General features: G+C 39.1%; 1 long non-coding RNA gene across 3 annotated transcripts; it reads right to left on the bottom strand.

The window, feature by feature from the left end:
- On the bottom strand, window positions 1-15,605 carry LOC117883863. Of its 3 annotated transcripts, none has more exons than XR_004647430.1 (5): window positions 15,160-15,605; window positions 12,437-12,507; window positions 11,533-11,625; window positions 7,469-7,530; window positions 1-407 (listed from the first exon to the last, which is right to left on the bottom strand). It is a non-coding gene; the product is annotated as an uncharacterized LOC117883863 (long non-coding RNA). The 3 variants fall into 3 exon arrangements; XR_004647429.1 differs by having other exon boundaries at window positions 12,437-12,511; window positions 15,160-15,602; XR_004647431.1 differs by lacking the exon at window positions 15,160-15,605 and adding an exon at window positions 14,578-14,596 and having other exon boundaries at window positions 12,437-12,511.
- Window positions 15,606-18,003: the final 2,398 nt, after the last annotated feature.

Genomic DNA, 18,003 nt, shown 5'->3' with positions numbered 1-18,003 from the left:
TAGAGTGTAAAAAAACATTTATTAAATACGTCACTTAAAAATAGCATAATAATACATTTGGCCCAAATAGGTAGTAATAGACCCGATATCAACTTCGTTCCCCTGTTAAATATACATTTCTTGGAGTATAAAAATTTTGCCACCCATCCCTCAAAAACAGATCCATTTTCTGTACACTTGTACAACACCCTTCAGAAATTCAAGTCCATTTTGGTAGGATGATCACAAACCCAAATCTTCTCTGGTTTAGTAACATTGAAGTCCATGTTAAAGTGCCCCTGTCTTGGATGGATATATCACAGCACTCATTCATTAGTCCATTTCCTCAACCTCTCAATCAACAGTGGAACTGCCATCTTGGTTTCCCATTCGTAGACTCCATTTGACACTCTTCATCTGACTTGACTCTTTATAAAAAAATTAAAAGAAAAATGCTGTTGGAATATAGATAATTTATCCTTAAACTAAACAGACAACATTCAACTATGTACCTTGAAGGCATTTTAAACATGAGTTTTAGAACTAAGGCTTCATGAATTTGATTGAATATAAATTATACATGCCAGGACACCTGCTTTTTTCACCAACTAACATGGGCAACATGACATGTAACAGTTTCCAAAAATACAAATAAATACTACAGGGAAAAGTAAGAGTTCAAGAAACCTTTTGAGCATAATGAACTCAGTACTAAAATTTTGCATAGGGAACTATTAAATACAATACAGAGAGATACTTTCAAACAGAGGGATTTTACCTCTGATGACAAACTTTACTGGATTGACCTATCCACTAAAGTTAATGTAAAACACAAGTACTTCTAGACAAACAGTAATGGTCTCAAATCAAGTTGAAACTAAGCTTAATTTTTTGCTACTAGATGAAGTTTTCAACGATGTCCCTCTCTCTGCTTAAAACACACAAGTAATCAAACATAATAATGCCAAAGGTATGAAAGCTAAGTTACTATATGAAGGTGTTGATTGGAGTCAATAGAAATTCCTAAAGTTGTGCCATCTTGGCTCTAGTCTTCTAGTCTAGAAAGAGAAACACCTATGGTGATGGTCATTTTAAAGAGACCAAATATCAGAAAATAGACGGAATGGTCATTTCAGGAGCTACCGGATGAGCAAATGTGTCAAAATCAGATGGAAATTATGCAAATTACACTGCTTTGTCTCATTGCTTTCAACACAACCAGCATAATGTCTCTCCCCAATCATGCTTCCTCCAGCCATGTACTCAAAGTTTGCTCTTCATAAAGCCGCAACAGGGCTTAAGGCACCAGATCAGTGACAAAGTTAGAAATGTCCAGATGAAGCATTATTGTGACTGCCATTAGAAGTGGGACATTTGGCCCAACAGATCAAGTTACCTTGCCTCTTGACTTTAAATTACATCATTGCTACTGAAACACAAACCAAATGTAGTCCAAAGACAAAAACTAATGTACTTTTTTAAACTGCTATTTGCACCCATATAAACATACACCTTAAGTACAGAAAACTAAATGGCAGAACAACAACAAAAACTCAAAAAGCCTACAAGCCAGCAACGAAGTGCTAAATGTAGGCAAAACCCTCTGAACTGTACAAGAAATGGTTTTCAATAATTGTTTCCTCAATAGTGAATTTGCATTCTATCTTTACATTTGTGACCTTTTATTTCCTTCTTTCGATTTATTCTTTTGAATGTGGCTTTTTAACTTAACACGCAGTTTAATTTTACAGCCAATTCTACCACTATTTGGTCCCCTTAAAAAAAAACCTCCAGGCATAATCTTTCCAGGTAAGAAAGGCTGCAAAAATTAATTACAAAAAAAAAAAAAAAAGACAGTAGAATTGAGCGGCATCATCTAGTGTTTTGCCTCGTCATTCAAGTGCCACTATTCTCATTTCAAAACATTCTGTCAAACTATGTAAAATCTAACTATGAAGTTCTTATAGCAATCTGTTCCGGGTTAATGATTTGCCATTTACCGTATTTCATATCCCAGTATTCCTATATGGATGAACTGATTTTTCCTCCCATTTCAGATAGATGGAATACAGGAGCGGCTATTTCAATTCAACTTTTAGTTGCATCGTATAGGTGGTAAGTTGTGAGTAGACAGAATATTCAAATCACAGGGTCTTCCGATCCTCAACCTCACATACCTCCAGGTTTTTTTTGGTTTTGTTATTGATTTGTTTTGTTTTTTAATTCAAGTGGTATTTCTTCTTTAGTGGGGGGGGTAGCAATTTTTAACTAATAGTCTCTAAACTGAAAAAAATTACTACAAATTTATTATGTATCATATATTGTATATACTAATTCAGATTTAAACCAATTTAGGCACTTGGAGATTAGTCCATGTTTCAAAATATTTTTAGGAACTAATGAAATCTGATTAAGGCACCAAAATAGGACATAATCACACTGTCAAATCTGGTCAGTGAGACAATATCCTTTATTGGACCATCTTCTGGTCCAATAAAACCCGCCTTCTCTCTCTAATACCCTGAGACTAACACTGATACAATTCTTGCCAGTGTCAAATATTTGGGAATGTTGGGGTAAGTGAAGTGGATACTCAATACATAATGAAATTCACCAAGTTTCTTGTTTCTTTTTATGGTTACTGCTTCTGTTGTAAGAAACAAGGGAAGCCAAGTGTTGATCTGATAACCACAGTACACGTTTGTTTTTGTTTTTTGACAGTTCAACCCATGAAAACCTACTTTTGTTGGATCATTCCACTGAGTGCAAAGCAAATATAAGTGACGATAAAAGAAGGCTAACGGCATTTTGGGCTGTATACGTAGGGGCATTGCCAGCAGATCAAGGGACGGGATCATTCCCCTCTATTCGGCACTGGTGAGGACTCATCTGGAGTACTGTGTCCAATTTTGGGCCCCACACTACAAGGACGTGGAAAAATTGGAAAGAGTCCAGCAGAGGGCAACAAAAACGATTGGGGGCTGGAGCACATGACTTACGAGGAGAGGCTGAGGGAACTGGGATTATTTAGTCTGCAGAAGAGAAGAATGAGGGGGGATTTGATAGCTGCTTTCAACTACCTGAAAGGGGGTTCCAAAGAGGATGGATCTAGACTGTTCTCAGTGGTAGCAGATGACAGAACAAGGAGTAATGGTCTCAAGTTGCAGTGGGGGAGGTTTAGGTTGGATATTAGGAATAACTTTTTCACTAGGAGGGTGGTGACGCAATGGAATGGGTTACATAGGGAGGTGGTGGAATCTCCTTCCTTAGAAGTTTTTAAGGTCAGGTTTGACAAAGCCCTGGCTGGGATGATTTGGTTGGGGATTGGTCCTGCTTTGAGCAGGGGGTTGGACTAGATGACCTCCTGAGGTCCCTTCCAACTCTGATATTCTATGAAAAGACATCAATCCTAAGGTATCTCTGCTTGGTTCAGCCATATTTGGTTGTACCAATGAGTTTGCAAACAACTGACATAGTGATAATCTGAATCTCTCATCTTGAAAATACCACCAACACTTTCAAATGCATACACTTATCTAAAATTACTATTTCTGTAACAAGATCCTGCAATGAAAGGAGTTACAATAAGAGGGAAGTATTAATAGCACTCAGTAAATAATTTAAAATAATTTGGACCCAATTCTTCAAACTACACAGCTACAACTGTGTGTTATGTTTTTAGAGTACATCTAGTAAACATTTTAACACGTTTTCCCAAGTTAGAGTCTTCCTCCAGTAAGACTTCTACAGTGGCTTTATGTTTGTTTATAAACAGTCACACTGATCATTTATGACTAAGATTCTTCTTTTCAGTACATTAAGCTTATGTTCTCTTTACATCCTTCTGTAGAGTCATAGCATTAGCCATCACTCTATTGCTCAAGAAGTTCTCTTACCTACTGGCTATTGTATTTTTATTTCTAATTAAACAAGATTTATATTTAGGCTACTCAAAGCCATTTATACAATGCTTGGTAGGTTTCCTTCACTTCCTCAAAATATAGAAATGCCAATCTTTATTAACAGTCCACTGCAATGCCTGGGTAAATATTCAAGCATCAAACAGATTTGAAATTTTAGAATTTCGAAATTTATCTTCTCTTCACACTATCATAATACATATTAACTTTTTGCTCTAATTTAGAAAGATGATTTTTTGGAGGAGTCCACTGAAACAAATAAAATTTCAGTCTTTTGTAACCAAAAATAAGTGTTCAGTTTTACCTCTTATGTTTGTCAAAAACCCACAACAGTGCCCTAAAGTACAGTTGAGAAGTCCAAACATGCAAGCATAAAATATACTTATCAATAACATGTATAGATAAAATACCTAAGTTATAAGATTCTTATTTCAAACAAAGAAGGCTAACTAGAAAGACTGTCAACTTTACATGCCTAAGACTTTTCCGTATATTAGAATTTTTTAAAAGTTACAACTTCACAACAAAGGAAAGCTATTTAAGAGGGAAATCCCAGTCGAGGTAAATGGGCAGGAACAAGTTCCGAAGTTTAGAACTTGAGGCTTTTACTTTGCCATGGGTTTACCAAAGCAAGTCTTCCTCTCAGAGACAGAGCTGTAATGGACTTGTATATTAGTGCCACTCTTTCATTGTAGGATGTGGAAATAGGTGAAATTCTCACCCATACAAGAAGGTAGATCTTCATGGAGAACAAAATACAAGAAGGTCCTTCACTGATCTCAGAAGGCTCACTGTAGTTTTATCCAGTTAAAAAATGTGGAGGTGTAAGCACTACAGGTGGTTTCCAAGGGAAAAACTAGTTGACTTCCATTGACATCCATATGAGTTTTGCCTAGGTAAGGATAGGAATTTTGTTTGTTTTGTTTTTTTAAAGGCTGTCTCAGGGATGAAAGACTATTAAACTAGACAATGAGCCGATCATAACTTTACACATTTGGAACTGTTGGGTTCTGATATATGACACTGATGTTCATGATGTAACTTTAAATAGGACAAGGCATTGTTAGCTCAGGGAAGTTTTCTTCCAGCTTTCAAGGATTTATATTGTACCTGCAGTTAAGGGTCCAAGAATCTTTGGTCACATCTTATAGATCTAGACTGTTTTGAGGTTAAGTAACTTCTAAAAGGTAACTTTGAAATCAAGCTGAGGATAAAATTTGCAAACACAAACAGCACAGCACCTTAAAGAGTTGTTGGGATGGATTAAAGGTAACAGCCCACATAAAATTTCAAAACATCATGTAGAGTACACCAGCTCCAAAAAGAAGGTTTATGATGAACTCAAATGCTTTTATTTCTTATTCAAGAAAACTTTCAAATCCAGATCACTAGCCCTAAGTTTAAACTTAATTTACAAACATTTTAAAGGAAAACATTTTAAAGATAATTCTTCCTCAAATTAAGTTCAGGGCTTCTCTCTCTCTCTCTCCTAGAGATTATTACAAAGCACCATAAGGAACTGAATAACTTCCCAATGTACAGGGTAACTGGGATGTCTTCAACTGCTGCTGGAGAAACATAACCCTACTATGAGTTTATAATCCAAATTAGAGAAAGAAAATGGAGAAAAAGGGTATAGGGAAAGTTGGGGTGAAATTTAACTGTTAACGTTAACTTTCACCCCTTTTCCATGACATACCAAGAATTATACAGGTTCCCATACTTTTAACAGAAGTTGAGACAGGACAAGAGCGCTGAGGAGGAAGAGAACACAATGGTTTCTGGTGGATAGCATGGCAAAAGTGGGTTTAGAAGAGTGAAGATTACTTGGAACGTAGTAAGAGATATATTGTTCCATATGTAGGAAGCATTAAAAAAAGGCAGCACAAAAAAAGAGAAGACAAGTAGAGCGGGCAGGGTACAAGGGAACCAAAGAAAAAGGGAATGATATGTAGTCAGTGAATTTAAAAAAAAAAGCAAGAAACCATATACAATACTAGTTGCACCTAAATTTGGCAGCAAGGTCCTGGTATTCTGCAGTACTCTAGTGTGGCAGTTTGGAGATTCTAAACATCTTAATTTAAATTAAGAACTACGGCTTTTAACGAATGAGAAGGAGCCAAAAGAGTATCTTTCTACCTCCAATTATTTTTATAATTAAAATAAAGTCTTATACCTCCTCCACCAATTTTCTGTTTACAACACGCTCCAGGGGTTTGTCTAGACAAGGCAGGACTTTTGATTTAGTTATCAGTAGGAAGCTAGAAGCTTTGGCAGCCAGGGAGGCAGCAGTTGGGTTTTTGGCACCTGCGGAGGCATGGAAGGCAATTTGAACAGAGAACAACATTAGCTGGATGTCTCTACTAATGTGAGGCACAATGAAACAGTCATTATCCTCAGGTTTCAGAGTTAACATCCTAATATGATGATGGAAGCAAGTCACACCTTGGAGCTACTAGTTCAGGCTGTCTGCAGACTAAGGAAACCACCACTGAATGAGTTAACTTTTCACATTTGGAAGATTATCTTCACAAATGAAAAAAATGTGTGTTAAATGCAAGCTTAAATTCTAGAGCACAGTTCTGCAGCAAAGTAAATTCCATGGCAAATTGTGCCACTGCATAAACACAAAATGCATTGAAAATTAGGGCAAAGATAATGTTATGCAGAGATATGGAGTCAACAAGAGGACTTAAATTTGGCCAGATAAAAGAAACTTGACTCTCAGTACCTGTTTTAAAGGTCATACAAAGTAGTCCCAGGGTACATTCTTTTTAGCAAAATATAATTCAACAAGCAAGTTGTATTCCCATTTTCATCCCAAATGGTGGCTCTAGATATAATCAAGTCTTCTCTCCTACTCAAACCTGACAACTTTGCATTTTGACTGAACGGAGGACTATTCCTAAACTATTCCTATAAACTACTTGTTCAATGTGGTAGGTCATATCCTAAATTCACAGCATCCTTTGTAAAATTACAGATCTTTGGAATAAGAAGGGGGAAAAAGAGCTCTGAGTCTTAGAAAACTCCCTGGACATAGTTACTAAATAGTCGACTTAAGGACCTTGTTGCTGTTGATAGGCGTGCACAAGGACAAAGCTTGGCTAATGGTATTAATAATAGGATGCTTAAGACATTCTTTCATTATGTGATTTTCTATTTTATACCACAAATTGAGACATAATATTGATGAAGTACTGTACTATTTGTACAAGGTAACATTTGATATATTGTAGTCTGTACAAATACAAATTTGATTTAATGTTTTATCCTTTGTTCTCATCAAGAAGTCAAGTCACAAAAATGGAAGACCAAGAGTGCCACAGCATTATATGAAAGATTTAAAATTGATTGAAAATACTATCTAAAAAGTGCATTTCATAACATCACCAAAAGAAGAAGAGTTCAAGATTCTGGTACTTTTAAATAAACCTATTTTTATTTAAAATATGCTTCAAGTCAATCAAGTTTAAGGACATTTTCAATCAAAACAATTTCAGCAAATTAAACATAACTATAAATCATATTTTAAATCACATGCAAGTATATTAAGAAAAATAACTTACCAATGCTTCAATCAACATCAGCTATTTTGTGCATCCTGAGATCACCACATTCCTCACCACATCTGTAGGGGAAAACATACATTAAAAAACATATTTGAAAAAAATCAAAACTTAAATTCACTGATTTTTATAAACACCAGAAAGTGCCATCTTCAGCCCAGCACAAAGCTGCCACCACAATCCCATGTGGTTGGGGGGAGTATGTACCCAATAAAAGACAACCCAAAAGCATACAGCACTTGTCAGAGGACATGCCCTAATCACAATTTGCACCTCAACGTACTGCTAGGCAACCTGGGATGGCAAAGATCTTATGGAAACTCTTCCACAATTTAGAACTACCCTCCACACCCTGGATACATTAATCTCCAGTGACACATCACAGGTGCGATTTGAAAAGAGGCTATGTCTAGCACTTTTGGAAACCAAGTAAATGGGAAAACTAACCAGGCACCAGTGGAATCTGAAATGCATTCTTATGTGAAATGCCCTTATGCTTTCAGCCTACTTCTTCCACTTCATTCACTTTCTAAATAGTTTGCTAATTACCAAAGAACTGATACATGTACTATATTTAACTGCAGTATTAACCAAATTTTGCCATGCAGCCAATTTTCCTTGTAAGGCAGCTACAACAACATAGTAAAATTCTAGTTTTCTACATGTGGTCAGCTTCAGAACAGATTATCTCAGTAAGAGTCTATTGACAGCCCATATCAATAGGTATTAAAGTATCAGTACACTTCTAATAGAGACAAGAAAGTAAATGGCTCCACCCACAACAACCCATAAAGCCTCCAAAAAGCAAACTAATACCAAAAACTCTTTGTGATTACACAATTATAGAACATTTTAAGTGAGTTACGCTTCTCAGCTGAGCCAATAATTGATACAGATACTGTCTGAATCCTAGATCTCCCCGATGACAAAGAACTAATTTAATTTAAAAATTAATAATAAATTTTTCAAAGACATTTAAGAGACTAAGGAGCATACGACTCATTGAAAGTTAACAGGATTTAGACTCCCAAATCACCTAACTTTGGTTAATGCCCGCCTTAATCTAAATTATATCAAATGAGTCTAAAATTCTCTTGCTAACAGCAGTTGACCAACAAAGTTTCTCCCACCACCTTCAAAATCTATTTTTAAGAGAAATGCAACATTTGATATGAATGTATTCATAATAAATTCCCACAATAGTTTTAATATTTAATGTATAGATTTCTAGATTCTGATATTTTACTTCATCTTTTTCCTTCAAGTTACTCCCTTTATTTATTTCCCCTTCCCACATCAGCTTTCCATTTTAAACACGTTTCAAATGAACTAGTTCCAACAATGTAATTACAATTTTGTTCATAAAGCCTGGTTTCTTTCCACACATCTGGGTATCAATCAAACTTGAGTGGTAACCAGTATGCAACTGACAGTTTACCTAAGTATGATACATAAGGAGTTTATAGGACTAAAATGTGTATTTAAATGTGATCCAACAGTATACAGCATTCAACAGTATTTGTTTTATTCAGTGTTTTTAATTTCTCAATCAGCCGATAGAGATTCTTCTGCAAAGCAACCTCAAATTTTATAAGTGTTATATAACATAAAGATAAGTTTGTTTGTCCAATTGAGTGTTTACGTCTATCACTTCCCTCTTCAAAGAAAACATCTAGCACTAGAGACTTCTAAAAGGTAACTAAACAAAGCTATGACGAAAGGTTGAACTTGAAAGTCCAATCTTAGACACTTCTAATAGTGAATCACATTATCTAGGTTCAGAGATCATTTTTGTTCTAGTTTAAACATCTTGTTATTTTCATGACGACTCTACTGGGCGTTAAGTCATTTGGCTCTACTCAGGTTATAATGGCCCAGTCAAACACAGACATACCAAAGTTCAATTACAAAGAAAGCAGATTTGAGAACATGAATGTTCTTTTAAAGTCAATACAATTTTGGAAGAGGAAGCTAACATTTGGTAAGCAGACAGTTGTCAAAAGTGTCTACTGGATGAACTGAAAAAGAATGTTCCCAGACAATGGCTCCCCTCCCTAAAGGATGGCATGCTATCAAACTCTAAAGATATCTTGTATGTCTAACGTGGTCTCTTTATTCTGCTGCAGTGCAGTCAAGGTGAGGCTCACTTGTTTTTAGATGTCATGTTTTCTGGTTAAATGCAACGGGGACTAAAATGATTCCAGAGCATAAACAAACTGTTTAATGGATTCCATGACATATTAATATGCTCTCAGGTGTCTGGAAGTGAGATCTTTCCTTGATTTCCTAGAGGTGTGAACTGAGTTGACTGAGGCCTATACAATGTATTTAAAGAACAGCTGCCAATATAGTAGATCAAAATATGTAAGATTTGAATTAAAGGGACAAGAAGTGAGGATCTAAACAGCAGTCAAAATGATTAGAGAACATTAGAGACCATAGTTTTCACAATATATTCAGTACAAAGAAGGCCATGGTGGTACAGGATGAGTTCAAGGTCATTAAGATCAAAGGATTCTTTCCCAAATGCCCTTATAAAAGTGTTTGTTAACCAAACTGGGTCAACCTATGATGTCTATCGTATATTTGTATTTGTGAATAGGTCAACCATGACTGAAGATTTTGGATCTTAAAAAGGCTTGACCAAAGGAATAAAAATCATGAATTTCACAGATTAAATGTAAGAATTATCATCAGGAACTGAGTGTACTGTTCTACTATAATTACAAGCCTGTTTTTGGCTCTCTCATTGGTAGATTATTTGAGAGACCTGGACTTCGTAGCATTCTGTTCCAATAGACTGAAGATTCACATCAGGTGTCACATGCATCTTTTCAAAGATACCAGATAATTTCTTATAAGGACTCCCAATTCTCAAGTTTCATATTTTACAATTACATGACTGACTTGTTAAATTTTACACAGCATCCTCATTCAAAATTTTGTTTTCCTGCAGTCTGCCTCCATTGTAAGCTATATGACTGCTTCTCTATATAAATTAGTTTGATTTGTGTGTCATACTGGCAAGAACTCTCGGTGTGGGTAAAATGAAGACTAACTTTCAACTGCTACAAGCAGAGACACTTGAAAAGTTATATATCTGTATTTAACTAGTCAAAGCAATTAGCTGGAACAGGCTAAAATTTACCTCCAAGCTAGAATAGGTATCTGTACTCTATCAAGTGGGAGATCTTATGAGAATGGTGTTGATTTTTGTTAATTTTTAGTTTTATGTAAAACAGTTTTGGGGGTAACATACATAATTCATTAAGATTCATTTTAGGATTCTCAGTTAATTTGAATCTCTTCATCAAGATGGTTTTAAGATTTAATGACCTGAATTTGTATATTAGTATGGTAACCCACAAGAAGAAATCTGTTATTAATACAAGCACCAAGTAAGATCAACAATGCCGAGTTACATTTGAACCATGTTACCTTTTATCAATCTAAAAATGTCTCAAATTCAAAGGTAGTTGAAAATTAGTCTACTTAAGTTATAGAAATAACAAGGTATCTAACATTACTAGTGCTTTGGCTTCTCATTTTTATAGCAGTAGGATTTTAGATGGTAAAACATCCAAAAGGATTTTTTTAAATGAAATGCATGAAAGCCCAAACAGAAAAAACTTGAAATATGATCATGAAGTAATGAATTCAGGAACAATGCATTCCTGAAGTTTAACTCAAACTTTATACATACACTTATGTGCTGCTGCATATGGAGAAACTTAGAAATATCTGCCTTGAGTTTCTAAATTCTTTACTTTTAATTTACATTACTATGCAATATATTTTAGATGGTACAAACAGATCCATCTCCTTTTACTGAATGGACTGTCCCATAATCTTGAGAAAAGATTGTATTTAGAGGTCACGTCAAGAATATTATGAACTGTATTTAGTATGCACTAAAATTTGAATGCAAATCCTGAGCAAGACGCCATTCATTTACTGTGCTAAGTACCCTTAATGCCTTAAACAAATGCCACAGCATAAGTTTAATGCTTATTTGCTGAAAAAGTGAATTTTAAGAGATTAACAGAAACACTAATATTACATACCTATATGAACACTATAGAATTTTGAACGTTTCCTTTTATTCCAGGTTTAATAGATCAGCCACTGCAGCCAAGAAACAGTACCCAGGTACAATCCTTTAAAAAAGGAACAAAGAAGTGTGTTTAAAAGATCAAAAGCTATCCAAAAGATTCCACCTACACTTCCGCCATAGGACTATCTAAATGTATTAGTATATTTCTTTAAACAAAACTTTCTAGTGATTGCATATTAAAGTTCTCATCTAAAGTATAAAACAAGCACATGGAGAGTAACATCATGGTACAAAATTAGAAATAATAAATGTAAATAAATTCTTTAAAGAACATTAAACGTTCAGGCTCTTCAAAAAAAAAAACAGGTAGGCCCCCGAGACACTTCTTGTTATTAGCGTGTACGTTGGTTATTCAGCTTTGATGCCATGTTTAAAATCCACAATATGCCTAGGTGAACTTGTTTTTATTTAACTTTAGAATGCAGAATACAAATGACCTACAAAATTCAGTACATTTTTTCACTTAGGAAAATAGAGTAAATGAAATAGGAAGTTTTTGAAGTAAAGTGATGAGCTTTTTCACCAAAATTCAGTCCAGATTGTTATAGATTAATTCATCTTTTACGCTATTAGAACAAAATTAATTTGACAGAATAGCTATCAAGCACACGTTACATGAAATTTTAAAATGGGGCATTTTTGCATCTTATACTTACATTAAAACATACCCTTTAAAATCCAGATAATTTTGTAGTGTACCCCATTCAATATAAGAATAAGACTTGCAAAACAAAGGTCACTTTTACCTTTCCTAGTAAAGCACAGCACTAGACAATTAAACAAACCCCCAAGAACGAGAAAGTAACTGAAAGTGGTAATGATGCTGTGTAAAACTTAGAACAACCCATTCTTACCTAAAATATTAGATCTCTCCAATCCGCCTGGAAGCCAGCCAGCCATCAAGTAGGTAAACATTTATGGAGTTCTATCTTTAAAGAAAAGAAAAACAAATGTTACTGTTTTGCTTTTAAAAAGGTTGTAAATAATTACTTGTACAAATATAAAAAGAACAGCAATTTTTAAGAGTACTGAGTTAAGACTAAATCAAGACAGCATTGGCCATATATATTACTATAATCTCTGGCAACAAAAATATTGGTGTTTTTACATCTGAACACACTGGTGATGGGATGGGATTATGAAACATCACATGCACAGTCCATTTTTTTTTTGGCATGAAATGAGGTAAACTGCCTGCCCCCTCCCATTATTTTTATTTTTACCATTACCAGACCATTAACTATAAAGATGAAATCAAAACTGTAAACAGCATATATTTCATAAAGCAAAAGCAAGTAGTGTTTTTTGTAGTTTCACTCAATCCTTTCTTTTACTCCATAAAATGCAAAAGCCCTTAAAAAATTTAGCAATGCAAAGTTTAATAAAATCCCCACAAACAGCAAACTATGATGTTAAAATGGCTGTCATCATCTTCTGTGAATTTTTAGCCACAAGTTATTTGATCTTTCCAAATGAGATATCAGCTTTTCCCTTTAGAGTACAGTTTTTAAAACTTGCAGCATCTTTGACCTTTAATCAGTCCCCAAACATTGCTCTTTAACACTATAAGCACCGCCAAGTTTGCCTTTCTTCAAAAGGCTTAACTTAACTGGTTGGCAGTTATTCATCCCCAATATTCCCCAGCCTAGTAAAAGCTCCACAGATAATTCTATGAAAAGTCAGTACTTTAAATTCATACATAATATTACACACTGAGGACTCCTACGTGTAAATTCAATTCTCAGTACCTGCTAATATAAATGGAATGCAAATCCTTTAAAGTAAAAAAAAAAAGATTTAGGAAATAAGGGAAATTTTGTTTTCAAAACCAATTTAACTATTGAAGCTGAAACAGCATTTGAAGGAAACAAAGCACTCAAGCTTTTTTTAAAAAAATCATTTATTAATGTGCTAAAAATACAGCAGACATTCACCTAGAACTTTCTTTTCAGCAAACTATGTCATAGCCTAATACTGCAGAGATGTAACTGTAGTTATAAAGCAATTACAATTCAAATCTAAAATGAAGAGACACAAACTTGTGTGCAAGATTAACACAATATTTTTAAACATATTAAAATGTTTAAAAAAAGTCAGCTTTCATTCTCATAATACCCAATTCACACAAGGGATATCATGAAACTGTAGATTTACCTTTCAACTGTTTTATTTGAAAAAGAGCACGAAGTCTTTAAAATCTTCTATGACTCAACACTAGATAAATTGCAACAAATATGGCTACATACCATCTCCAATTAATACAAGAGTAGCTACTTTATTTACCTTGTAATATTCTACAGTAACTTTTTATAGATCTGGTATTTGAACATTATCCTAAAACATATGAGTAATCATTAAATGTGAGCCAATGTGAAGCAAACACTAAATGTTCCATTTAAACTTTTCCTTTTAAAGGTGTTCAATAATGGTTATCACACAAGTTCTAAATTATAAAAACAGTTACACTTGAACAATGATCAAAATGCTATGCAAATAACTGCAGCCTGGGTAGCAGAAAAATGCACACATTAAACACCAAACACAGAATATGACACCTTAGCAAATGCTTTTTTTTTTAGTAACGACATATTTCTCAGTGTCATTTACAAATTAGTTACTTTCACATATCATTCATTTTTAAGTAACCAATTTTCCTCCTGCAGAACAGTCTGATTCACAATTGTAATTTTTTTTTAACCTTTAAACTGTAGAGTTGGCATAAACAAGGCTGTTTTAGAAAATGTCTAAGTTTATAGAATGCCATTTTAACCACACGACTATATTGCACTTAAATCTCAGACTTTTGTTTAAAGCTCTGTCTCCCAACTATTTTTTTTAGATAAATTAAAATTTTAATTAACCGTTTCAGTAAAGTACTGAAGCAGTCTTCTGCAGACTGCTTTCGCTCACTGGTGCGGAAGGAGTTAAAAGCCAACACCCCACAAAAAAAACAAGTTTTATTTTTAAGAAACAGACATGGCGCCTTTGTTCTTACAAACTAGGGAGACTGATCCCCTTTTCAGCAGCAAGGGGCAACAAATGCTCTTCACAGAACTATTTGAAGACCGTAGGACTGGGGGCTAAACATAAAGTCTACAGCCCCCACTACTCTTTAGTGTTGCATTGGAGTTAGTAACTGGTCTGCAGATGCCCCCTTGCCATGGTGCACTGGAGACGGACTGGGCTGCGCCCCCTCTCCAGTAGTGTTGCACTGGGGCCCAGGGACTGGTCTACAGCCCCCCCCCCCCCCAGTACTCCATGTGGGGACTAGGGGCCGGGGCCCCCTCAGTCCTGCACGGGAGGGGAGCTCTGCATACCGAGCACCGCTCGGTGTCTTTAGGGAGCTCGCAGAGGTGGGCGCCCTCCGGCTCTGCAGCACCCCGCGGCACCCCAGCGCGAGAGACGCCCCCCTCAGTGAGAGGGGTTGCAGCGCTGGAGGGTGCTCGCTGCCGGCTCTCCGAGCCTAGGGCGGGAGGAGGGGGGCAAGGATTCTCCCCTCCCCCTCCCGGCTCCAAGGACATTTTGTTTTTCCTCCCAAGGACAAAGAACAATGAGGCGAAGAGACGGCACCACTCACCAGCAATGCGGAGACCGGCGGCGGGCCGGGGTGGGGAGAGCCGTTCCCCTCCTCACCCTGCCGGCGGCGGCGTCCGGCTCGCCGCCTGTCCGCCCGCCCGCCCGCGGAGCTCGAGGCGCCCACAGAGTTTCGCAGCCCGGCGCCATCGCCCTCCGCCTGTCCGCAGCCCCGTACGGAGCTCGGCTGGCCGCTCTCCGTCTGCCCGGAACCCCTGAGTGCCGGGCCCGAAGTGGCCCGCGAGGCCGGCGCCCAGGTGCCTCCCCGACTCCGGCGAACCGAGCGGCGGCCGAACCACCTGCGAGCCCGGTTGCGGCTGCCTCCCCGGCCATCTTGTGCGGTGTGTGTGAGAGAGAGTCTGTCTCTCCCGTCTTCTCTCAACTCCTTCCTCCCCTCCCCCCGCACAACATGGCCGCCAGAGTCAGTACTCACTGCGGCGGGGAAGGGGCTGGGCCTGCGCTTCTACCCCCTGCCTACCGCTCACCCCCCCTTCCTGCCTTCTGCGCGTGCGCCAACCACTGCTCTCTACTGGCCGCGCTGCTCCCTCCCCTCCGGGCCCAGCGCGCGCCGATTCCATTGGCCGCGCTCCTCCTTCCTTCCTCCTCCCATCCTGGGCCCGCGCGCAACTCAGCCGCCGCTTCCTATTGGGCGCGCGTCTTACTGGTCTTTCCACCCCCACCCGCTCCACCGCAACCTCAACGGTCGCAGCACAGTATGGTGAGCGCGAGCCGCGTCTGCCACTCCCTATTGGCTCCGCTCCTTCTCTCGCTCCCCCTCCCATCACCCAGGGCCTCGCGCGAGTCCTGCGCCCCTCTCTGAATCCATATATAGACTCTGCTTGGGGGAAGCGAGGGGGGAGGAGCATGTGAACCGTTGTGAGTGGTCGGGCTGCGGGGCGCTCTGAACGCAGGGGTCAATGTTACCGGTTAAAAAACACCTCCGGGCCCGCCCCGGACCCCGGTCAGCGCCACGAAACCACCTCCTGGCCTGGCCCAGCACAGCCATCGCCCCCGACTCCAGCCAGCGCCACAAACCCACCTCATGCCCCAACCTGGGTCTCTCTTCCTGCCCTGGCCAGTGCCAGGAAACCACCTCACTCCCTGGCCCAGCCATCACCCTCTACCCCAGTCACTGCCACCAAAATCACCTCACGCCCCAGGCGTTGCCCCCTACCTTGGCCAGTGCCATTGGAACCACCTCGGGCATCACTCCCTACCCCAGCCAGTGTCACCAAAACCGCCTCATGCCCCACCCCAGGCATCACTCTGTATCCTGGCCAGTGCCATCAGAACTGCCTCGTGCCCCAGCCTGGGCATCACCTACTCCAGCCAGTGCCACCGAAACCATCTCATGGCCCAGCCCGGCCCACGCATTAACCACAACCACAGCCATTACTACTGAAACCACCTCATGCCCCAGCCTGGGTATCACTCCCTACCCTGGCCTGGCCAGTGCCACCAAAACCACCTTGTGCCCTAGGCATCGCCCTCTACCCCGCCCAGTGCCACTGGAACCACCTCACATGCCAGGCATTGTCCCCTACCCTGGCCAGTGTCACCAAAACCACCTCAAGTGCCAGCCCAGCCCAGGCATTGCCCCCTACCCTAGCCAGTGCCACTGAAACCACCTCACGCCCCAGCCCAGGCATCACCCTGTACCCCAGCCTGTGCCACTGAAAAACCACTTTGTGCCAGACATCACCCCCTACCCCAAACAATGCCACTGAATCCATATCCCAGCCTGACCCAGGCTTCATCTACCCTGGCCAGTGTCACCAAAACCACCTCACTCGACAGCCCAGGCATTGCCCCATCCTGGCCACTGCCACTAATACCGCCTCGTGCCCTGCCCAAGGCATCACCCCCTACCCCAGCCAGAACCAACTCAGGCCCCAGACATTGCCCCCTACCCTGGCCAGTGCCACCAAAACCACCTCTCACCCCAGCCCAGCCTGGCCATTACCCCTACCCTCACCATGGCCACCAAAACCATCTTGTGTCCTTTCCCAGCCTGAGTATCACTCCCCCTCCCCCAGAATTTGGTCCATGAATATTCTCACTATTTTGTATTTGCGTAGCTTTGTCCCTTATCTTGTGTGGGTGCCCTCTGTGTTGTGAACTTTACTCTTTCATTTCTTATTTATTCCTAAATCACCTCCAAAGACTTTACAAATGAAAGAAAATTAACAATAAAAAAATTAAAAGAGCTTCTTTGCTCCTCACCTCAAAAAATGTCTATACTAATTAACCACTGTTCTCAGTGGTACCAGATGACTGAACAAGGAGTATGGTCTCAAGTTGCAGTGAGGGAGGTTTAGGTTGGATATTAGGCAAAAACTTTTTCACTAGGAGGGTGAAGAAGCACTGAAATGGGTTACCTTGGGAGGTGGTGGAATCTCCTTCCTTAGAGGTTTTTAAGATCAGGCTTGACAAAGCCCTGGGTGGGATGATTTAGTTGGGGATTAGTCCTGCTTTGAGCAGGGGGTTGGACTAGATGACCTCCTGAGGTCCCTTCCAACCCTGATATTCTATGATTCTATATTTCTATCCGTATTGAAAACTATTCCCATTTCCCTAATGTAAGCACAGTATTGACAGTCGCAAGTGTTCAACAATTATAAATCCAGCCCCTCAGTATCATGAGATTGTTTTAAAAATCATGAAATTAAAAAGCACCCAGGATTTTTTTTATTTGCTCTCTTATTTTTGACCCTTTCGGGGTACATATGCGTTATATTTTCAAGTTACTGTGAGAGCTGGAAATGTACTTTTTTAATGGAAGCTGAGATTCTCATGTATGCATGTGACTCTAGGAGCTGAGGTTTTAAGAAAACCATAAAATGTCACA

The sequence above is a fragment of the Trachemys scripta genome, chromosome 10, assembly GCF_013100865.1.
Source record: "Trachemys scripta elegans isolate TJP31775 chromosome 10, CAS_Tse_1.0, whole genome shotgun sequence".
NCBI classification, from domain to species: Eukaryota; Metazoa; Chordata; order Testudines; family Emydidae; genus Trachemys; species Trachemys scripta.
The sequence above is the reverse complement of the archived record's forward strand: the minus strand, read 5'-3'. Positions and strand labels throughout refer to the sequence as shown.